The sequence below is a fragment of the Vidua chalybeata genome, chromosome 15, assembly GCF_026979565.1.
Source record: "Vidua chalybeata isolate OUT-0048 chromosome 15, bVidCha1 merged haplotype, whole genome shotgun sequence".
NCBI lineage: Eukaryota > Metazoa > Chordata > Aves > Passeriformes > Viduidae > Vidua > Vidua chalybeata.
In genome coordinates this window covers 5,039,826-5,064,402 of record NC_071544.1, presented here as the reverse complement: position 1 = coordinate 5,064,402, position 24,577 = coordinate 5,039,826, and the positions used below count along the sequence as shown (strand labels likewise).

General features: G+C 37.6%; 1 protein-coding gene across 1 annotated transcript in view; it reads left to right on the top strand.

Moving 5' to 3' along the window:
• Positions 1 to 24,577, top strand: part of TENM2 (teneurin transmembrane protein 2) — a 553,850-nt gene that overhangs the window by 47,938 nt on the left and 481,335 nt on the right. The window lies entirely within an intron of this gene.

Genomic DNA, 24,577 nt, shown 5'->3' with positions numbered 1-24,577 from the left:
TATCAAGAGTGTTTCAACAACTTTGCTTTATAATAAATTGCTTTAATTTTTTCAGCCTCTTAATGAATTAAACAGTGTCCAGAGATAAAATGTCTCAGGATAATTTCAAGAGACTATCCAAGGCCATGACTCAATCACTAATTAGTTGTTTTTTCTTTTCTTCTCTGTGTCCCAGTGCCACACACACTTTGTACACAAAGGTTGAGGGCAAGAGATAAAGATAAATGTTAAGCAGCAACCAACTTTTCCCTAAACAGGGAGCGTGGCCTAGTGGCGTGTTTCTGAGGCAGGAACTTTAGAAGATTTCTGGGATATATTGGTGGGAATGAAATATCAAACCCTTGTGGTTTTGATTGCTTGAATAAATAAATTTGTGAGGAAAAATGTTCTTTGAATTCCTCAGATACGCTGCTGGACACAGGCTTCCAATGGGGAAGCTCTTAAAGGTGCAAATTGAGTTTGGTCTGTTGCTTCAATGCATTTGCAAGTAGTGGGACTGAGAGTCTGAGAAGCGTTAGGAGATCTGTAGGATTGTGTTCTGGAAGAAATCCAAGAAATTGGTTTCATCTGAAGAACAGAGTTCAGATGGGAGATTAAAGAAATCATGTCTTTACTACTGCATGAGGCTGCCCATCTGAACTAGAAGTCTGCATGAGGGGAGAAGCTTAGAGGTCTCACAGAGATTTTTAATTTTTTTTTTCCAGTTGGTGTCATTGCAGGTGAAGTTTTCCACTGATCTGTGGAAAATTTGGACTGCATTTCCATTCTTTTCTTAACAGCTGAGAGCATTCAGCTCTTTATTTATTAAAAATTTTAATTTTCAAGTGATGAGTGTATGCTGCAGAGAATTATTTCCTAAAGCTATTTCAGGTAAAACATATTCTTCCAACATACGACTACAAGTTGCTTCTTTACTTCAGGTTATATGGATTTTTATTAAACAGTAATATTGTTGTTAAACTTCTTAAGCTATTAAATTTGTTAAACCTCCTAGTTGTGTGAGAGTCATTTTTGCATAAGAAAATGTGGTGGTAGTGTGTCAGTCACATTGCAGTAATGCCAATCCATGGTGTTGGCCTGATTGGTTTTTGTTCCATTAGCAAATGTCAGAGTTTTTTATAGTGCTTTAAAATATATTCAGCTTTAAGAGAACTGGTTTTATAAGCTGCAGAGAAGCATCAGTAACTGACTAATAAAGAGGCATAATTTAGTTTTCATTAATATTACCCTTACAAGATTAAAACAATGAATTTTTATTAAATAGACTTGTATAAGAAGTCATTTTGATTAAGACACTGTCTTCATATAATGGATGTTGGTTCCATGCAGAGTAATGGATGAAAATTGCTTCTAGGAAAAAAAAAAAGGAGAAGAAAAATAATGTGTAGAAAGAGATGAAGGCAAAGGTTTTCCTCCATGGCTTGCCAATACTCACAAACTTGATTTAACATTTCTTTTGTCTGCTTTTAATTTTATGGAGTTAATAGTTGGCTTAGAGTAATGAAGTATATTTAATTTTTTAAAGAACATCTATAGATGTTTTGCTTTAGACCTAGTCATTTTTCTTATTTTTTTGGAAGTAAATTTCAGCTAACTAGAGGGTTTTAATGTTATGGTGTAGTCTTGAAAGATGCTAAGAGTCAGTTTAAAACCACAAACAAAAAAAAAAATCCTGAGGAGTTTCATTGGTACGTTAGGATTGAGTATGTCTGTGTGTAAATAAGAAGCAATTTGTGGATGTGTTTGCAAGTTGGTTTCAAGGAAAGTCCCACAAACAGAGCCCAATGTAAGGCAGACATTTGTAATAAACCCTGCCAGAATTCCCTGTGCCTCAGTCCCTGGAATGCCTGTGTGGAGCTGGGGTGAGGCTGGCATGGCAGGAAGGGGATGGGCTGGGTGCAGGTGCCAGTTCAGGGGGTGTCTGGAGGGTCCCCCCGGGTCCTGGTTCCCTGTGAGCTGTCTGCAGCAGGAAGAGGAAGGACAGCTGCTGCTGCAAAGCTGGGGTTCAGGTCTCACATCTGAAATGAGGAGAAGGCAGCAGCTCTGTGGGAAGTGTTTTCCTGCTGCCTCCATCTCTTTGTATCCCCCCTGCACTGCCAGGGCCTCGGCTGGGGCAGCAGAGAGGGGACTTGTCTCGAGAAAGTTCACTTTAAATGGTCATTACTGCTGCTGTCCTGACATCATCTGTGTGAGCCAAGGCACGGGGTGCAGAGGGGAGGCAAAATTCTCTGCTGAATTCTGAAACTAAATAAACTCTCATAAGGGGCGAAGTGTTTTCTTTAACACTTGGGCTATCTCCTTGATAAATTGCAAAGGTTTGCTGTGAGCAACAGAGGTGTTAGTACGTGCTAAATATCTTGCAAAATATGAAGCTAAGCCTTGAATTAAGTTGTTAAGCTTTGTACAAGTCATCTATCCCTCCTGTAGTATATCCCAGTATAACTTACCAAGATTGATGGTTTTGGTTTGTGATGGCATTAAAGAAGATAGTGCTACACAAGTGCAAATCCCTGTCTTTGATTTTTATTTTGATAATTTATTTAGCAGTAACCTACATGCCATTTTGGTGTGGAAGAACAACTGTGCTGTATAAAAGCAGAGTATTTTCTTTCATTTATAGGTTTGGGCTCTAGGAAGAAGGTGTTGCCAGGGATTAAGTGTAATCAAATTCCAACTTTCATCTCATAAAAAGTAATTCAGCAAATGAATGAAGGACAGAAAATATTTTCATTTCTAAATTATGTGGCTTTTTGTTGCATTGAAAATGCCAATAAGCTACAGTTCAAGAACAAAAGCATGGAAAAGAAATGTAAGTTCACAATAATTCAAAGGTCATGGTCTTTATTATCCTTTCAATGAATAGATGAATTACACTGAAATTTTATAGGCCTTCTGTGAATATTTTTTTGTCTTACACAATGACTGTTCTCACTTGACTTAAATGAAATTATATGAGAGGTAAATGTTATTGTTAGTTACAATCTGAAACACTTTTTGATCAGTGTTGTGACTTTAGTTTTCCTGTTGTTCAAACCCATCCTGCTGGAGAATATAAGGTTATAATACTTTTATAGGGCTTTTTCCTATTTTTTTCCTGCTATATTTCTCATCTTCCATTGGAGAGCCAGAACTTAGAGAAGGAGGATCTTCTCAGATCTTCTCTCCATCCCTAATTTATTTGCCAATTGTCTTAGTTATTTTCTGTCATATACAAATGCTATTGCTTGATTGCACATCAGAGCTTTTGTCCATCAAAATTGAAGGATGTGCCATCCATACTGTACTGGAATGTACAGGAGAAGCAGCACTGCCAGCATGGATGCTGGAAAGGCAGAGATGGAATACTAAGTGTTGCTGCACTAAGTGATTTGGAAGAGTCTTAGACAATTACAGAAAGTCTGTAAAAATAATTTTGAAAGAACAGTAGTATTTGTTAGATAATGTACAAAAGATAAGGCTGGCATGTAATTTCATACATTTATTCCCTAGACTCATGTGGAACATGAGCATCTTAGGAAGGGAAAGCAATTTATGTAGAAGCTTTAGGTCATAAATGTGAAATAAATTCTCTATCATTAATACCAGGTGATGTCAATCACTTTTCTCTTGCAAATAATCTCTATAAATAGAGCAATTACTACATAAGCAGTCAATTATAAACTCTTGCATTGTGAAAAAAAACCACAGTACATTGGTTTGTTGTCATTTCCAGAAAGGCTTTAACCTTTTACTAAAAAATAAATAAGTTATTATTATTCAGTGGGAAGGATCCAGAAGACCTGTTAAAAGAGAACAAGGATCCTTTCAGTAGGATTTAGGAACTCTAGTGTTCCTTAGCTGAGTTCTGTTTCTGATGATTTGGATGGAGATGCTGGATTGAAATGCAGAGCCTTGGTCTTTGCAGGGCCACGGGGGCCACAGTTACTATTTGAGTAGTGAGAGGAAATGAGTTTTTTGAGAAAAATGTTCCCAGCTGCAGCTGAGTTCCTCAAGCCTTCGTTCAGCAGGGTGGCACAACACCAGGCATTACAGGACTGACACAGCTCTACAGCAGATGTGGATTGTCTACAAACATCTTTTTGTTGCTCCTGAGTAACTTTCCCCACGTGCCTTAGAAGAATTCAGGCAGTCATGTTACTGAGTGATGGACCACAGTTTCAGAAATTAGCACTCTTGTGTGCAAAAGTTAATATACACCAAAATAGAACCACCCTATTATTTAACATCTCTGTAGATTAAATTGTTGTTTTAGGTAAGTAGTGGCAGGGTAAGTAGTTCTTCCTGTGTTCCAGTGACACAATTGGTTTCTTCCCACTGTGTTGTAGAATTAGGTGCAGCCAATGTGTGTTGGAAACACTCAGACTCTGGCATTATGGAGAATTCTGTAGATATGGTTGGGCACCACAGTGTCTCTGTTCTGCACTAAAAATGCCTAGAATAAATAAAATGTTTAAATATTAAAATGTGGAGTGATGTCTCCACTACTTGAAAAGAAGGAGCATGTGATACACAGCTAGAACATGAAATCAATCTCCTAGAAAGGAAGGATAAGGTCAGTTAGATACAAAAACTGGTTTTGAGGGCCTCCACTGACATCAGATGTGTTTGCAACAGACTCAAGTTTTGGGCAAGTTTATTCATTATAGTGAGGGAGGAGCCACATATTCCTACTTTCATGTCCAAGTCTCTGTGCTGTGATTTTGAGGCCTCCTAATCGACCATTCTGCTTTTTTATTGAGTTGGAACTCTGCATCTCAGCCAGTACTCCGTAATGAATGCAGTAAATGTATGTGCATCATTAGTGAAACCTGGGCAGAGAGATCTGATACCTCTTCATACATAATCAGTGATTCTTGGGTCCTCAAATGTCTGTTTCACAGTAAAAACAGATGTGGCGTTCTTGTATCAATGTTACAGTAAGATCTCTTCTGCCTCCCTGTTTGGGGGTGTGTTTAAATGTGAAAGAAACCTCACTGTATTGTGTACATACACTGTATAATATATAAGTAGTTCTCCCTGTGGGATAAGTTGCCTGTAACTGATGTGGTTTGTTGTATTTATTTAGTGATCACTGTACTGAAACTTTCCCCGCCAGCTCTGTGTCATCAGTGCTTTTGTAGCTGGCTGACTTGCCTTACCTGGGAAAACTTTTGGAATTGTAGTTCAACTGACTGTGGGAACCAAACAAGTTTTCCTTCTAGAAATAAACATTGCACAAAGTGAGACACATTCCCAAAATTCTGTCTAGGAAAATAGCTGTAGCCTTTGTTTACCTGTGCTAGCTACAAATAATTGTAACTACTCCATGGTGAGCATGTAACTTGTTAAAAGCAGAAGCATTTAAAGGGATCAAATGATTAAAGTGAGCTCTTAATCAAATACATCAGGAGACTAAAACAGGCTTTGGAAGTACATACCTCAAACACGAGGTAATTCTGTTTCTGAGATGCAGAGAAAAGTGAGGTCAGAACCTACACAGGAGTTAGAAATTGTGCACTACCAGAGCATGGGGTGCAGTACTGCAGTCTGCCTCCTGCTTGGCGAGCTGTTTCACATAACACTGCTGTGCTAGAACACAGGTTTCATAATAGGAAATTTAATTTTGAGACCTTTTGTGTATAAGGAGTGAAGTTCTGAAGAGGTGAAAGTAAAGGGGAGAAGAGATGTGTTTGTGGTTTAAATTATTATTCAAAATGTTCGAGTTGGTTGTTTTGAAAAATGCCTGGAGTGAATGAGATGCAGAGAAGTGGCTGGTGTTTAATTACACAGGACTGCCACCTAGCATCAGCTCACAGCTCTGAGCAGCACACACTTGCAGCAGCATCACTCCTGGGTTTTCACTGGAATTCATTTTTTCTTTCCAACCTTGTTATTGGAGTAGAAATGTCTATGCTAAAAAAAGACAGTTCTTACATGGTAAACCTCTGATATTAACATTAAAAGCTTTTTAATTCAGACAAATGGAAACAGGACTAGTAAAAGCTTTTTTGTTAAATAGATATAATTTTAGTATAGCTAATATTAATGGTTTCCAAATTTGCTTAGGTAGATGCCATGTTAATAAATGTTACTATTTCAGCAGCTCTCAAAAACCAAATTTTGCATTTAGTATTCTTACTGTTCTTTCAGATTCAAGCATAAACTGGAAAATGAAGAGATCTCTTCATGGCATTAGTGCACAAGCCCCAGATTTACATATTCCTAAAAGGAAGAATATCTGTGGGATCATGAGTGCCACAGTAATCAAGACATGAGTGATTCTGTACGTGGCAACAGCTAGATACTTTATGTTTGGAAATTTGTGAGATCTGTCAGGATATTTGATGCTGACAAATAAGGGCAATGCCAGCTTTCAGTCATTTATCCTTTTATTCTGAGTATAGCACAGAGTGAATTAATCCTTCATATTTCTCTCTAGTGCAGTGTGAAGCCAGGACACCTGCTTTTCCTGAATGATCTGTTAGTGCTTTGTTCTATTTTCTTACACTTTATAGTAAGTAAAATATTTTTAAAAAAAATAAAACTAAGAAATACCAAAATATTGCATTTAGATTAATGTTGTATTTAATGAATCCTTTATAGGATGTAATACCGAGTGTTAATCAATAGACATGCCAGAATAACTTCCAATACAACCTTGTAGAGTTTTTAAAATTAATTCTTATTAAAATTATTGACTTGTTGTGACTTACTGGGGTTGCAACTGGAGCAGTTTTTCATCCTAATTAGGAGGTTAGGTTCCACTACTGAAACTGCAGATAATAGTGTAATGATTGTCATCTGGAAACATAAAAATCGATGTGAGATACTATCAAAATCTGCCGCCTGTCACAAATTATGGAAATTGCTCACGGTTTTAAAAACACTGCTAAACGGGGTTTCCTTTTATTCTTTATAACACATTCAAGCACAGCTACTCGAGAGAGTGTCTATTAACATAAAGCAAGTATCAAGTGGTGCTCAGATAGTTAGGGCCACCTCTTAATCTGTGATGTAATTTACAAATACTTCACGAGAGATATGGAATAGTTTTCCTTTTATACTATTAAAAATCAAATATCTTATTACAAACTCTGTAGCGTGATTGTATTTTAGATAACACTGCTTTTTTTTCTGGTCAATTATATTTGTTGATGCAGTAAAGAAACTGGAGTGTGGAGATAATGGCCACACACATGGCTGTGCATTTCCCTCACTGGTAACATCAGGAGAATTGGAAAATTTTAGGCCATTCTATAGATATATATTCCATCTTTTCTTTTACAGTCTTCACACTGCAATGTCAAGGGGCAGAAATGAGAGAAAAGGAAAAAAAGAATGTTAGTTGTCACTGAGGCTGTGCTTCAGTTAGAGGTTATTTATAGTGATTTTGTTTTTAATATTTGATGTACACAGACCTTTCCTTCTCAGTCAGGTGTAACTCTGAAAACTCCTCTGCTGTAATTGCCTTTGGAGGTCTATGGGAGGTTATAAAAACATGATACAAGCTGTTTGATTAAGCCATTATAAATTACTATTTTCCCATTCTGTCTGCCCTGTCTGCAGAATTTATTCTCCCATTTTCTTATGTTAATAATGGAAAAATAGTGCTCTTCATTTGAATGTTAATATATGTCATGTGGAAGGGGAAATGAGGAGAAAAACTTTTGGATTCAAATGGAAACTATGCTGATGCTTTCATGCAAATATTCACCAACTTCCAGGGTGTTGGTCCTTGTCTCTTTGGAAGTACCTTAAAGCAACTCATTTCAAGTTTTGTGATGAAGCACTACAAGTTCTGTGTCCAAATCTTATATCTTGTTTTTCCTTTCTACTTCATAATCTATGTGCAGGTGGAATTGCTGACAATCCTTCATAAAAGTCTTTAAAAAGAACGTACAGCTGGAGAAATAAAAAAGCTCAAAATTGCAGGTATTGAGGGACAGTGGCATATATGTTCAGGGACATGGAGATTTTATTATTCACCATTGCTCAGAAATTCAGAATCAACTGATTTGTAATGTGTACTCTGATGAGTTGACTGAAATTTTAAGTGGTGTATTTAAATTTTAATGCAAACAATTTTTGACAAAACCAAGATTTTGCCAGTATGCAGCTTTGTGTTTTCACTGAAAAAGAGCTTTGAAAATCATGATTCTACCCCGGCTTGGTGCAGAAACTGGCAGAATCCCCAGCTAATGCAAATCAACATATCTCCATCAACTCAGTGGAAGTGAAGAGATTTGTGGGAGCTGCAGAGATAATCCTCATTATCTTTGTGTGAAGAAGATAAAACTGGTTCTGAAGATCTACACAGTAGATTATGACATTATTTGAAAAGTGTTTATTAACCTTGCACTGTTAAACAGAAAATAGCTTCTGGTATCTGATATAAGAGGAGGTGAGATTTAAAACACTTGAGAGGGAAACAATAAACAGCTGTGCCCATGGTGGGCTTTGGAGAACATTGAGTTGTGTCCACATCTGGATTCAAACCTGCATGCTGCTGGGGTGAACTCCTTGGTCAGAAACTCTTTGAGTTGCTCAGAACCAGAATTTGTTGCTGTACCAGAATTTGTGGGAAGAAAGACTTCCAAAGCAGCAGTGCTATATTTCAAAATGTAAGTCTCATTAAATTCTTTCTGATATAAAACAAAATTGTGAGTGCAATAATTAGAAGCATAGTAAGCAGCACAAGCTGCTTTTCTCCATTAAAGTGTCAAATTCAATCCTCAATGTGAAAACAAAGCAAAATATAATTTTAGTGAAATGTTTGGGGAATAAAAGAAGAAATATTTTTGTTTGCAGACTCCTTACAAACAATTAAGCATTAGCTCTGTCAAATACTGAATTATAGGTGAATTCAATTTAAACTATGTGAACTACATATTCTTTGAAATTTGGCTAAAAAGACTTACTATAAAGCTAAAGCTGTGAAAAATCTCTTCTTTAAAACGGGGTAAAGCTCCTGAGCACTTTTTGTAAGTGGCTGCACATGTTTTGAAAACATTCTAGTAATGCCTAACACCTTCCAAAGTACCTTCCAAGCAGTGAAATTCATATTCAGCACATCTGTGTTCCTACAAGACTTGCAGTAATAATCAGGTTGGTTAACTATACTTTTTTTTTAAGATTGATTTTAATGTTTTAATCAATTTGAGGCAGATAAACTCAGTTGTGTGTAAAATCTTATTTATCTGGGGACAAAAGGGAATTGAGTTTTGATAGGGGAAAAAAACTACCTTCCAGAGAAGAAAAGTCCTTAGACTCCACTTTTTAGGGCATGTTCAGCATACTTAGAAATTCATAATTTTGATCAGCACTACTTGTTGGATCTGGAATTTATTTTAGTGCATTTTGGATCTAGGATTGCAGTTACAAGTGTTGAAAATTACTGCATGTACAGGGATAGTGCATTAGTTATTTTTCTTTCATCAATCTATTTCTTCAACTGACTTTTCCTGGCTAATAATGATTACTTCAAAGAGCTGCATTTAAATGCACATTGTAGAAACTCATTAATTTTCAGTAATTTTGGAAATGCACATGAGGAATAGATGAATTCTGAAAATCTGTGCTATTGTCTCATGCTGGATTCATTTATAAGGAGAATCGTTGCAAATGCACTGCACCTAGAATTTGTGAAATCAAGAGAAAAAGTGAGAACAGTTTCTAGAAGTGCAGATGGGTTTGGGGAACATTCAAAATTAAGAAGTTTATAAAAGGTCAGGCACAAAAATGGGTCAAAATCAAGTAGCTGAAACCCCCCAAAATGTTAATGAAGTTCTGATTATGAACAGGGAAAAAGAAAGTCTTGTAATCTTGTCAGTTCACTGCTGTGAAATGTGTGCATCATATTCCAGCCTTTATTTGTTGTGGGTTTTTAAAATCAATTATTTTATTTATTTGAAGTCTTTTAGTTTTACCTGCTGCACTACAGATTTTGTACCTAGCTGCCCATTGGATCTGTTTTGGGCACCTCCTCTGTTGCTGATTTTGTTACAGAGCCCTGATCTGGAGCAAAACTCTGCTGCCCCACATACTTTCCCATTGTGGTAACTTGTCTGTTTTTACTGTACCACGTTCTCATGTGCATCACAGGGGTTTGGTTTAACTGTGGAGCTTGAGCACAGTGTTTGTAATCTCGTGTGAGTGTGTTTTAGTAGAAATGTTAGGAGTTTTTCATGCCATGATATTTTTCCTAGTTAAATTCCTAGTGGGAATGATAAGGAAATCTGCTTTTGGTCCCTCTGATAAATGATGTTATTTAGCGAAGTGAGGATTAGCCTGGTTCTACATAGATAAGTAGACTTATCCTTAGACTTATCTAACTTCTGGGATTCTTAGGAAGTATGGACAAATCTCTCTATAGAAAAAAATAACTTTTAAAAGCATTCTGATTCTTCATTATACAAAATCTAATTAACTGATATGTCACAATTTCATGTTGAATTACAATTTTTAAGTCACATATATTTGAAGTCCTGGTCTGACCATCTGTCTGGTGATGCACTTGCACTGTATCACAATTAACATTAGTGCAGTCTAAATGGAGGCATGGCACTGTGGACCAGTTTGTATTTCCTTCTTATTGCTCAAAACTCAATTTCTAAATGGGACATTTCCTAATTCTGTAGTCTTGATTACTGGAAAATATTCCAGCAGCCTCACGTAAGTTTTTTATACTGATTATAAAAAGAACATTTCAGATGGGTAAATGACTTAAAGAAAGGCACATATCTATGATTTTTCACCTGTGCAAAAGAGAGGAGAAACATTGCTTGTTCAGGCTAGAACTTCTAAGCTGCTTTCAAAATTTAAGCTACCCCACCTGGAAAACTGAGGATTCCATCAAGATATTATGGAAGTATATAGACTTCCTTGAACATATTTCTAGGAAATAAGGTATAACTAGTTTATTTTATGTTTAAGAATCACTCTTCAGTTAAAGGTTATTGCACCTCCATAAATTCAGTTGCAATTGAGGTTATTACAGGTCTTTCTCTTGAGGAGTTGCCCCAAGCATTGAGATCTGTGTGTTCTAGAATCTCTCCTTTGCAGATCTTCTAATATATAAATGTTACCATCAATTCAAAACTGCAGAGATAACCCCAATCTGTAAGTTACTCTTAAGAAATTTGTTTATTTTCCTTTTTAGTATTTTTTTTGTTTGATTTATTATTTTAGTTCAGGACTATGCTATCAGGCTACTTAAAAAAGCATTGAAAATTGAAGCTGAAAGTTGACCAGAAGTCGAAAACTAAAACTAAATAATTCAAAAAATATATATTACATGAACAAGGGTTCATGCAAAATACTTTGTCCTTGACAATATTTTTATGAGAATGATAAAAGGGACTTAATGCCAAACTAAATAAATAACATGTTTATTTAAGAGAATACCCACTGCAGAAGTTCAAGCAAAGAAATTTCTAAGTTGTGTATGTGTAACAGATCTTGACTAAAACTTACTTTTGAATGAAAATTGTGAAGCTGGACAGTCTTGTTAAATTGCTGAAGCTTGATTTCTCTTCCCAGAAGTTAACTCTTAGAGTGCTTGCTCAGTCTAGGGATTGTCCTTTTTTTTTGTCTTGCCTCTCAGGAAATGGGAATGAAACTGGACAGCTGAGTGATGTAAATGGAAATCCTTTGCTCTTATGGTAGCCGAAATAAAAAATAATTCATCGTGTATCTTCAATTCTGTTAGAATTTAAACCAATATTAGTGGTTCAAGCACAGGCTCAGTTTGGTGTTGGTTATTTCATTTTGCTTTTTTCTCCCCACTCTAATTGAACAAATACTTGCTTTCTTTTTCTGTTTGCAATTCCAGCTGCTTCTCAAAGCACAGAACTCCTGTCTGTAGGAAGCTGTCTGGTTCAGGGAGTGCTTTTTCCTGGAGGAGTAGGAATTACTGATGGAGGGGGTGTTCACTCCTGCTGCCTAATTCAATGCACGTCTTTTATATCACCTTAAACTCTGTGTTAGTGCAAAGAGGAACCAGCCTTGTCAAGAGTTGCTGTCCTGCACGGAATCTCCATGGGAGTGCTGGAAAAGATGTCCCTTCAAGTGGCTTTGGCTGTGCCACTGACCAAACACCCAAATACACACTTATCAGTCCTGCTCTTTTTTGGGTAGGAGACTTTTTGGGAAGTCTGTTGGACCACCACCTCCCCCTGCCATGGGCTGAGCTCACAGATCCACCCTTCAGGGAGCTGCTTGTCACAATCTCCACCAGCTTTTGAAGAGCAACATGTGCACATCAGTGACAATGGCATCAAGAAAGAGATTTCTTTTCTCTCCTTTACATTTTATTTTTTGTTTTAATAATTCATGGAAGTTTTCATGCAAGTTAGAATTTACTGAGGTAATTTGAGCAACTGAGTAAATTAGTAATGGTATATAGATCATTTTACTCTAGGTCATTGTGTGTCTTGATATTGACCTAAAATTACAATCTGATGGCTCTTAATGTATATGAAAAGCTTTGTCAGATATCTTTTCAGTTCTGTTTGCTAGTAAATTAGGTTACAACTGTTCATAGTTTATTGATTTCAGTTCAGGATAATAAAGCATTTATAGTATTCGGTTCCAGTTTCCTTCCTGCTCTGAGAGGTACAGATCTAGGAGATTCTTTTTCCCACTGCCTGTATGGGAGGATGACCTATTGCTCAAGGGAGGCTTTAAACAGCAGGGCTGCTGCACTTTGCTCTCCTCTGCCTCAGTAACTATTAAACTAGGGGATTGCAGTGCTTGTCTTGGGGAAGAGAAGCAACTCTTTAAAGGGTGGAGGATTAGTAAAGTCACTGGTGGAAGGTGCAGTAGGATGTTACTTAGAGCACCCTTTGTCCAGGGGACTGAGGTGCAGCTGTGGCTGCTTCCAGAGCCAGATGTGTGTGGAGGTGAGCTCATGAGCTTGGAAATGCAGTGTGGAATTCTGGATAGCCCAGCATGGATGGGAACTCACAAATGGGGGAGTTACAAAGGAGGTGGTTAATTAGGACACTTAATTGACTCTGCACATCTCAACAACTACCAACACTAATTCACATAATGGATATCAGTGAAGTATTCCTTCCTTCACAGTTTCTGCTGGCCAACTGCTCTCTCTCTAGTCCCAGGCCTGGTAGCTCATATTCTCCACACTCCTGCTGAGATTTAAATGCAGCAGAAAGGCATCCACCAACCCAGCTGAGACAAAATGCCAGTTGATTTTAGCCTGTATTGGCTAAAATCAGTGAGCCTTTTGAAGTTTGGCAGTCAAAATTGTACAGGAAGATAAAACACCACTGACTTCTGTGAGGTTGTGGGTTCACACCTACTGTCTGTGCTCTGCTCAGCAATGGAAATAGAAATGGAAGGACTTTGTTGGTAAATCACTATAACAATTTAAATTTTGAATTTTTTTAATGTTGTTTTACAACAATTTTTAGATTTCCAGACAGAATAATGTACCATATGCCTGTGTATCACACACAGATCTCAAGTTGGTCATTGGCCATATATCTATAGGATAGGCCCAGATGAATGCCATGCTTCCTGGGCCTCCAAACAAAAGACAAAATCTGCAGTGAAAAGAGAGTAGGGCTTGTATTGATTTACATGACACACGAATGTGGCTCTGCCTGGTGGAGAGGTAAGTGTTAGAGGTTACAATTCCTTCTCATATCTTTTCTTTAGATTTATGGTAGTGTCATCACAACATATGGCAGAGTTGTTTTCTTTTAGGTTTGTTTTCACATTTTTAAGGGACTGTTTCAAAGTCAACACTGTCAAATGACACGTTTGGAAACGTATGAGCTTGCAGTAGTGTCTTGGGAATTGTGATAGAGCTTGTGCTTCTTACCTTTGTTAAATTGTGCTTTTAATTCCTGTGTGTTTCCTTCGCTCTAGAACTGTATTCCCTCAAAGGTCTGTGCTGTGGAACTGAAGAAGGGGCAAAGCCCATTCATGTTTCCCTGGCACACCACACACCCCAGTGTGTCATCAGGGTGGCTGCAGCAGGACCCCACTGCAGTGTCTGCTCCTCTGCAGGCTGCATGTGTGTGCAGACAGAATGCAGCCTCTGCCTTACTGTGCCCTTTGAGCTTGGAATTCAGCTTTTAACCTGCAAGCTTAGATGATTTTTTACTTGAAAAACCTCTGACTTTTTAAGCCTGCATGCTCAGCTTACCTTGTATGTTTGCTTTACAGGCTGGTTTCCAAAATAAATAGTTCTTTTGGTTCTTCCTACTTTTTAATGGTTATGGAACTTTTCCTAGATTAAGACCATCATAGGCACATTGAGGCTGGAAAGGACCTCTGGAGCTCACCTAATCCAAGTGTCAGTGTTGAACTGAGACTGGGTTGCTAAGGGCTTTGTGTAGTTGAGTCTTGAAAATGAGGGAAATTTCCCAGCCCCTGCAGCAACCTCTCCAGTGCTTATTTTTACTCTCCAGTGAGTGATTTTTGCTCACTTCATTTCTCTTCAGAACTTCCTGCACCTCAGTTTGCACTGGTGGTTTCTCACTGCCCTTTGGGTGCCCCCAGTAAAGCCTCATCTCCCTCTTCTCAGTGGCCTCTCAGGAACAGCAAGGCCACTGCTGGCCATTTGTCCAACTAAACAAGTTCAGTTCCTTCATCTCTCCACATAGATCCCATGTTCCAGTTCCTTGAGACTCTGGCATCCTTCCCTGGACTTGCTCCAATTTGTGAACATCTTTCTTGTTTTGTGGGAGAACTCTGTACAGTATTATTGCCATCTGTAAAGTACTGCCAAAAATACTGGTACTAAGAAATCATTTACCTTGGTAGGTAATACAGAATTGGAACAAAGAGAGCATTTTAAGGCTTGTGTTTAACTTAAAATTACTTGGTTACAGCCATAGAGAATTCTGGTTTCACAAGGTAAATGTTGTTAAACTGCGTTATTAATTTTGTTCTCTGTACTTAATATCTAATCCTTAGAAAAAGAACCAACTAAGCTTTATACCTCTAGTAGTTAATTTTCTGTTTTGAAAAACAAAGCCATAAACTTGTTCAAACTTGTCCAATATCTTTGGAGGATAGGCAGTTTTAAAACACTGTCAGTTTCATATACTGTGGATGGAGCTCAGGATGTCTGTATAGCCATACAGATGCAATAAATACTCAGTTTAAATCAAATGCCTTCATTGAAGTGATAAATTTTATTTTGCAAGAGTCAGCGATACAACTGAATTCAGAAACAGAATTTGCTTGAAATTTGCTTTAAATACTTCTTGCCAAGTTCCCTTAGGTTTGATCTCTGTCCTTGTCACAGAGTGTTGATGCTTTTGCCTGGGAAGTTCGACCATGGCAGTTGAAGAACGTTGGGATCTCTGTGCTGGATGCACGGCAATCCAGGCAGCAGATGGCAAAATTGTGGGGGCTGGCTTTAATGCAGGGAGCTTAGACTTGTGAAGAAATTAGACATTGCAGCTTGGTTATTGTTCAATCTGTGAAAGGGCAACAGTAAGAAAGGACCAAATGGGTTTTGCAAAGATTCCATGCACTTCTAAGAGCATTTTTTAACTTGTTTCTCCTTTCTGACTGTTCTTGCTTGGTGAAACTCTGGCACAGATGGTGAATAGGAAATGGTTGTTGGCATTTCTCATGTGGTAGCTTATCTGAGATATCCCCACATGAGCTCCCCTGTTCTGGGCTGGTGCAGCTTCGGCCCTTGCTGTCCCCAGTTGCCTTCAGGCACCCCCTGTGGGGTGTTGGATGAGGCTCTCACACAGGGCTGAGGAGCCAGGATGGGCTCCATCCCCGTGAGCAGGGACTGCTGGCAGAGTGACACGGAGGAAACCCCTTACCCACCAGCAAATGCCAGGCTTTCCTTGGAGGCACCCACAGCTAGAAGAGAGTAAGCAGAGTGATGATCCTGTGTAAGAAATCTGCAGTGTGAGAGTATTAGAGTACATGTTCAGTCCTGAATGATTAGGTAGATAACAGAAGATAATGTCTGCTGGAGCACGTGGCCTTTTCTCCAGAGAGATTTTCCTCCGGAGGGACTGGGGCCTTTTTCTTCATGATTTGAGATGGAACAGAGGATGTAGTGATGTCTGCACAGTGACTGTACAATATTATGAGGTATTTGCTGCTTTTTGTGTTCTTGGATTAGCTGATTTTCTAGAAGTATATTTTTCTTGACTGCAGTTATTTTAAAAATTCTGTTAATCAAGATAACCCTCAGTGTTCTCTTCCGCTATGATAATATGTGAGTAAACCTGCAGATTTGGATGGACCAGCTTTCATGGTGGCAAGGTCTCCGTTCCATCCCTGATGACCTCTTGATGTGTGGACTCTGGAAATTCACTTCAGACATTTTGAGTTACAGCTGGTTACAATTTTTATAATACTTGTGTTCATTGTATCCATCACTGCAAGTTTTAATTAATTTATACAAAGCAATTAATTTTCCTTTATTGAAAGATGGAACAACACTTGTTAGCTGAGAATCTTCCAGTGTAGCTTTCTCTGTTCATTATGCAAAGTTTCATTGCTGGCTGAGGTGCTCTAGAATTTAAAATGTTTCAACAAATACTTTTATGGAGGCTGTTGAGCTATAATGTCATCCATTTCGTGTGCCTTATCACGATGTTCTGTTGTTTTCCATTCCTATTTCTTTTTTCTTGTGACTTTTTCTTCGCTTACCTTGAACCTTTTAAAACACAGAATCACTTCAGGAAGCTGTTATTTCTGATAAAATCTATGTGTTTACAAAGGTGGAGAACTCACAAAGAATAAGGCTACCAGTTCACACAAATAAAAACACTCTCACTTTTTTCCTCCTTTTTTTCCCTTTTTTTTTTTTTTCCCTTTGGTTTTCTCTAAGAGAGTATCAGAGCTTAGCTGAGTGGACTATTCATGTGTGTAATTTGAAATAGTTTTATTGAAATTCTACTAAATAGTATTAGGTATTTTAAAAGATTGTTGATTTTCCTTACCATATAAGTTTATACAGCCTTAACAGTTGTTTCTAGTAAAGCCTTCTGCAAAAAATATTTTTATAGATTGACAGTGCTAGCAGGGAGAAAATGTATTAAAGTCTCCTGTTAATAAGCAAATGAAAATTGTTAGTATCAAATTGAAGTAAGAGAGGTTCTGTGGAAGCTTTAAAGAATGAAAGGGACTGTTTCTTAGACAGAATGGGAGAAAATTATCTAAGTGTAGAGTGAAAAGCAGGTGGTGTTCTTGACTGAAATGATAAGTACCTAAACCCATTACTGCTTGCATGATTTATGCATTTGATGAGTTTTAAGAATAGTCTTGTCGAGGTTTGAAAATAGCTAAGAAACTTCTTCAGCAACACGATCTCTCACAGTAGGATGAGATGTGCACAGGAGCTTTGCTGATCTCAGATGCTGGCAGAGTTCCCTGCACAGTGTATTCATCTGTAAACAAGGAATGAAAGGCACATTCCTGGTGTTTTTCTCTTGGCTGATCTTGTACCCAGTGGTACAGGTTTTGCTGCTGCCAGCAGGAGGGGAGGTGCCCAATGGGTGTAGTATTAGAGAGTGTTTTAACAGAAGGAAATGAAAAATAATTAGGAAGGAACTACCTTAAAATTCTTGGCACTGGACCTTCTTGGGTGCAAGAGAAGTACAAATCCTATGATATTACATTTCTCCAACTTGATAGCACAGTCATATATTTAAAACCAACATCCTTGAGTCTGATATGGAAGCACCGTGCCCAGGAGCTCCCAGAGACAGCTGATGGATTAGTGTGGGTGTGAAGGAAAAGGCTTGTGATATGGACAGTATTTAAATCCATAATGGAAACTCTGGGTATAAATAAGGTTCTTGAGAAAATGAAAAGATAAAGGAGCCTGACAAGAGGACAGTACACTCTAAAATGCTGGTGAATAATTAATTGAACTAATGACCAGGTGTTGGTGAAAGCAAAACAGAGAGGGGAATGATTGGAGCACAACTTAGGCTCCAACCAGCTTAATGTCTTGGCTCCATTGCTGCTAAGGTTGAAAATCCCATTAGGTTAATTAAAGACAGCATTTTACCTAGGATTAGAATGAAAAAGGTGCATCACCCGTGGACAATTAAATAAAGCAAGTTTGTCACTCCTTGTATGGGCATTTAATTCTGTCTCACTTCTATAAATGTGGATCAGTTTGATCAAGGACTTAATCAAAAATTATTTAGACAATTACTCCCTGTTTCAAAAGTATTCTCTAGTGATAGGAAACTATTATACAGAATCGTTAAAGCATGCTTAACAGCATTGTCTTAATTATACAATGATAAATTATTCTACCTTTCTTCATTAATAGCAGTTTAGCAGTAGATAATATTATTGTTTATTCTTTCTAGGCAGTGAAAGAGTAACAGTGTTCTTTAGGTAATTAGTTCTAGCAAACTTAGTCTTTTGAAGTGGCCAGTTTGTATTTGATCTTTAAATCATTTTTGTGAACTTGTTCAGCTATACTAATTTTAAGTAATTATATTAATTGAGACCTGGCTTTTTGTGTTGTTTTATAGTGGCTTGATTTTATTTATTTATTTTAACCTGACTGCATAGAGTGATGGAAGTATTTAGATAACAATTATATTGAGCACAGGAAACCAAGCACTGGAACTTGGGGCTTCAAATGTGCAGCGAACTCACTTTGTGACCTCGGGTGGGACTCTTATCTTCATGGTCTTTAACCTTTGCTGTAGAATAAGAATGATACACATTTAGCTCTCTTGGCTGTTCAAAAGCCTGATAAATATCTGCAGACAGCTGTGAGTTGGTAGTGGAAATATGTTATGCCTGGGTAAAACCTCTTTTTTCCTTTTTCTGGAATGGGGGATAGTTAAGGCCTCACCCAGAAAAGAAGGAACACTCTCAAATAGGAAAAACTTGAAAACTTTGCATGGTTTTGCCTCTATGTATCTGGGAAGAAAAGATTTCAGCCCCTTTTGTATAACTAGCAGTGTTCTGCTTAGTACCACTTTGGGGGATTTATAAGCCCTTCACTGGAAAATGAGCTTTTCTCACCTCTGAGTGACTGTGACACAATCTCCTCATGGCTGCTGTAGCTTCAAGGATGGGAATCAACAGGATAGTTGATGATCAGCTACTGAGTTGTGGACTATCCCACTAATATTTTAGTGAATTTCAAAAAATTTTCAAGAAAAATCAACTAAATATACTCCATGACTACTGAGGCCCTACATGATTATTGTTTGTGAAGTTTTCTGTTTCTCATGCTCTCAGAGAGGGAAAAGCTCTTGGTTTGTAACAGCTGAACCTGGGACACTGCAGTGAAATTTTACTGGTGTGGTTTCCAAATGCATGGTGCTCCCCAACTTGTGCATGACCTAGAAGCCACATTTAAGAACATTTAGGACTTTATACCTGAATTTGTCTAGCAGCTTTTCCAGCTGAGCTCCGACAAAGAAACTCTCCATTTGGCCTCGGTGTCAGCTGTGCTTCTGAGGCCCCTGGGGACAGGGAGGAGCTGGGCTCACATCCACCCTCCTTCTCTGCCCCATGGAAGGGGAATCAGTTCGGGGAAGAATAAGGGGTTAATCCTCAGCAGTCACTGAATGATGGGGCACTGCTTGAAAACTGTCTCCTAGCATCCTTTCTCAATGGCATGCTATTTTCTTAATGGAATGCTATTTTCGTAATAGATTTAAACAGTTCTGGGATTTTTAAGAAGTTCCTGGAGTACAGAAATCTCTGAAGATAGTCTAGAAATAAAAACATGTACATTTAAACAGATAAAAATACATATATGGGATAAATATTTGGTTCAGTGCTTGATTTTGTTGTTGTGTGTACCATTTTGACTGCCATTAGCCTGAAAATACTTCCTAGAGCTTTTAGTTATTAAAAGGAAAAAAATAAAACTGTTTTTTTCGGCAGTAAAGCAGAACACAGAATGCCTATAAGCATTGTGTGTCTTATATTACTTAACTTGAATCATTAATCACAACTGTTCTGACATAGCTGTTTACCATGTCATACTAAATATATCTCATTTCAGCTTAATACAGAATGGCTCACTAAAACAAAGATTCAGTATTTGGACAGAAAAAAATAGAATTAAAAAATTCAGAAGAACAATTTATCAGCAGAGAATGAGGCTACACCAAACAGACTGTCCAAATATATTTTGGTCTTTAGTGCAAATCAAAACCAACATGCTTGTCATCAATATTACTTCATTTAACAAAGTGCACATATTTTGGTGCACTTAGTTGTAGTATTTAGTTTAAAATTTCATTTTCTTTATTGCCTCTTTTTTTTTTTTTAATAGACAGAGAGGATCCAGAAGTAGAGATGTTCTTTTTCACTAATATTAAAATCTGAAATAAATATAACAGTTAAATAACCATTTAATTTTTTTGCCTGAAAAGTTGTGTGGAACCAAAGTTGAATTGTGCATTTTCTCATTTCAAAAAATAGTCTTTGCATAAAATAATGAACAGTATTTGAATATCTGAATCACAAGCTTATTTCCAATTGCTGCTCCTGAAAAGGAGTCTAGCCTTTTAAGAGACCTTTTTTTTTTTTTTTTTTTTTAATGAAGAGATTGGTACATAGTGTGCTTCTTCTTTTAAATAAAAAAAAAAAGAGGGGAAAAAAAAAAGGCTGTTTCCAACACTGTCTGCACTATTGTAATGTTTTGATTTAGTTGTGCCAGGTGATTTGGGGGCACAATATCAATGTGAAATTCTTTGTTTCCCCTGAACTTCCAAGTGATTCTTGGGCTCTGTGTGGTGTGAGTGGCAGTTCTAATGGCCCTGTACACTGTAATCATGTCAGGATCATTACAAAATGCAGCAAACAAGCCCTTGAGTTAGATAAATGTATGAATCAACTTTAAATTTACAGAGAATTTTAGCATAAGCTTCACTAAGCCATTAAAATTCATTTTGAGCCCTCCCTCCATGCCTCCTATTGACTTCACTGTGCTAACACAAAAAGGAGTGGTCAATTTTTTTAAACCCCCTAAACAAAAACCTATTTTTCATTTCTCTTCTCCTCAGCTTTTTCTTCTCTTATCCCCTCTTTTCTTTGTTCCTCCTTGTCTCAGTTGTCCCTGTAGGACGTGCAGTGTTTTAATGCCCTTGCACTGCCCACAGTTACACTTGGGCTCTCACTGCCCCTGCCAAAGCCATGGGCAGGTACACAGGTGCTTTATAGAATCACAATAATCTTACACTGGATGAATTGTGAGTCAGAAGTGTGTTACACATGTGTAACTTGGGGCACATGGGATCTGTGCACATCAACAGCAAATACAGCCTGAGCTATTCATTGCTTTAGATTGACTGCTGTGGTTGGTCCAGATCAGCTGAGACTCTATTGCTGTGAAACTTGACCAGCCCTTTAGCAGGCCATTATAAATAATAAATATTTTCTGAATAAACACCTTTCTCAGAAAGTTAGAGCTCCCTGTTTCTGAAATAGTTAAACCAAAACTAGAGGAGAAAAACAGATGAAGTCACTTGTTAGTGGTTGTACTGCTCTGTAGTGTAAGTGGGTCAGAATGAGCTGTATTAGTTAAATCCTTTGAAACAAAAGAAATTATTACATCATTTAGGATTTAGGTCAATGACTCAAAATAAACCATTCACAGAGTGCCCTTGAGACAGGCAAGTCAAGGAGTATCAGGAGTTCTGAACTCAAATTGCATCTCACCATTATTCTGTAAGCAAAGCAATCACACCTTACCTTTCCAAGAATACAGTACATAAATATTTCACTGTCTAACAGGAAAGGTGTTTAGCACTGAATTGAATCAGTATTTCATCTATTTAACATAAGAATGAAAAAAAAGTAAAACAGCTTTTTTAGGAGTGTTTCCCAACTTAATTCACTGTGTTTTAAGCCATGTATGGTGATTCTGTTTTCTAAATTTTGAGAATGGTTTGAGCATGATGCTCTGGAGCTGGTTTCTGCCTGGCTGCTTTAAGTTCAAAGAAATCCCCAAAGCACAGGTGAGGAGGAGAGAAATATCTCTGAGAATATTTTGTTCTGTTCAGGTATATGTATTTAGTGTCAGATGCTTGGGATTTGTCCTCAAGTAATGGAAAAATAATGAAAACAAAAAACTACTCTAATAAATATGAAAATGACTTTGAACAAAAATTCCAGTAAAAATGTTATCATTTTATTTATGGCGTTTGAAGGACCTACTAAAATTAGTAAAGTTCAAGAAATTCTTGAACTTTTATCATATGTTATGGTATCATAAAATCAAGTTATTCACCAAGTTATTCTGATGTCTGTTTCTTGTAATAAGATTTTCCTTATGAAAATCAAAGTAAAGGTCTTGGGACATTTCTACCTTTATTTTCTTGTGTTAGCCAGTTGGATTTACTGTAGCACAGACATTGTGCCTCACATTCTGCATGTGCAGAAGACTGAGGAGTATTTCCTGGCACGATCAGCAGTGGAACACTGTCTTACCATTCCCTTTTACTTTTGTATTTGTAGGGGAATTGCACAAAACTCTACAAAAGAATGGTTATTGAGGGAACAATTTCAAAAACTCTTGTCTTCCTGAGAAGATGCTTTCATAAGCTAATGTCCTGGAAATACTCAGAAGTTTTATCTCAGTCAGAGTAAATCCTTCTTTTAACTACAGTAACAAGGAATTAAATGTTCTTTCAGAAACAATAGAAATCAGGCCAGACAGCTTTAAGTTTAGCAGTCATAAAAACAAAAAGCTGTTTGTTTGTCTGAACTGACAGACAATATAGAATTCATATGGAATGACAGGCTTTTGTGTTGAATAGCAGAGAGTAATTGGCAGGTTTTGCTCAATGCTGTAGTGTCTGTTTCTGTGTTTATAATTGTGATATCTGGATTTGATGAGAGAGTATTAAAATGGGATTAAAGAGCCAGGCATTGTTAATCTAAATGATTATATATCTCCTGAAACTTCAAGAAACTCTTTGTGCCACCAGTGTTAAAATGCTTTACAGTTGACGTGCTTTCCAGTTCAATCAGTATTACAGCACCAAATAATTCAACTAAAAATTCAGATATGGAGGAGTCAGCTTAGCCACTACATGTTCAGAGAGCTGAGAAACAGGAGTGTGGATTGATTCTTTCTTTCTCTTTAATCTGAAGTTACAAAACAAACCTTAATGGTTTCAAGTGTCAAATGTCTCTACTTTTGTTTTGGCTTTTCTGTAGGTGTGGTTTTGTGACTTTTTTTTTCCACTTGAAATGTTAAAAATAAATGAAAAAGAAGAAAGAAAGTAAGCATGTTTACAGTTCTTATTCCTCACAGATTGCAGAATACCTGTGGGTGGCTTAAAGCAGCTGTTTGTCATGGTTACCTAAATTCTTTAAAATACAGAAAAAAACCCAAAAAACAATAACAAAACAAACAAACAAAAAAAAAAAACACCAAAAAAAAAAAAAAAAAAAAAAAAACACCAAAAAAAAAAAAAAAACAAAACCACCAAACAAAACACAACAAGGCTAAATGTCAAACCTAAATGAAGGCAAGAAACCTTTTCTCTAGGTCACCAGCTCCTCTGGCCAACATTTATTCTCTCTTAGGGCCATAATCTGTTCCAAAAAGCCATGATTTAGCCAATACTTTGCCAGTGCTGTGACCTCTTCTCCTGCAGGTGCAAACAACTACCACAAGGAAAGGCTTGGCTGTCTTCTGCATCTTTTCTCATCTTCTGCTGCAGTTTGTTCCCTTGGTGGCAGAGGTGGCACAAGGAATCTCTGCTGAAATGCTCTGGTGGTTCAAGCAAAGCTTCTGTCCTGGGCACATTCTGCTGGGTGGGCTTGGCAGGGGCAACCTGAACTGAGGGGACAGGGGCAAGGAAAAGCTCTTCAGCTGTCCCAGCTAAATTCACCCAAACCATCCTTCAGCTCCTTAGCCATGTTAAAAAAAAGCAAGATGTTTTGTTCCAATTGTTGCTTATTAGCAAATCTGAGTATTTTTTTATGTGGAAAGATTTAATTTCCAGAAAAAAAATTTGTCATGAGGATTTCTCAGGACTAGCACAGACCTGGGCATAGAATGCCATGAGAGAAAGTCATACATACTAATACCAACTGAAAATAATTAGTACCCCAGTGGGAAGGGTGTTTGTGCTTTTTCTGTATTTCTTCCTTTCTAAAGTAGCTTTCATTTTGCAGTTTTTGTATGCTAACGATGCATATATTAAAGTCTATATGCCACAGTAAGGGTGTCCTAATTAAGCACACTGTAAGAAACTCTATGGTCCATTGAACAAGAGATTTAGACAGTTTTCAAGAGTTCCAAGTGCTGAGTTGGATAAACTGGTCGACTTGAGGGGTGGTGAAGAAGTTCATCCTGTCGTGTTCTGGGGTGCACAAGAGCAGCCAAACCCCAAAGTGTGCTCAGACAGTCACAGCCACGCAGGAATGTCAGGGTTGGGATGGACCTCTGGAGAGACCTTGTCCACCTTCAGAGCAGGGCCCTGGATTAGTGTTACCCAGGGGCCATAAAATCAGTGCTGCTGCTTGTGAACACGTTGTCAAAGGATAATGTACAGCTCTGTAATGCATTAATGCTGAATAGGAATAATCTCCTCTTTGGAACTCTCCTGCATGTTTCAGTCTTAATTGCAAGCCTTCCTGCAGGAAGAAT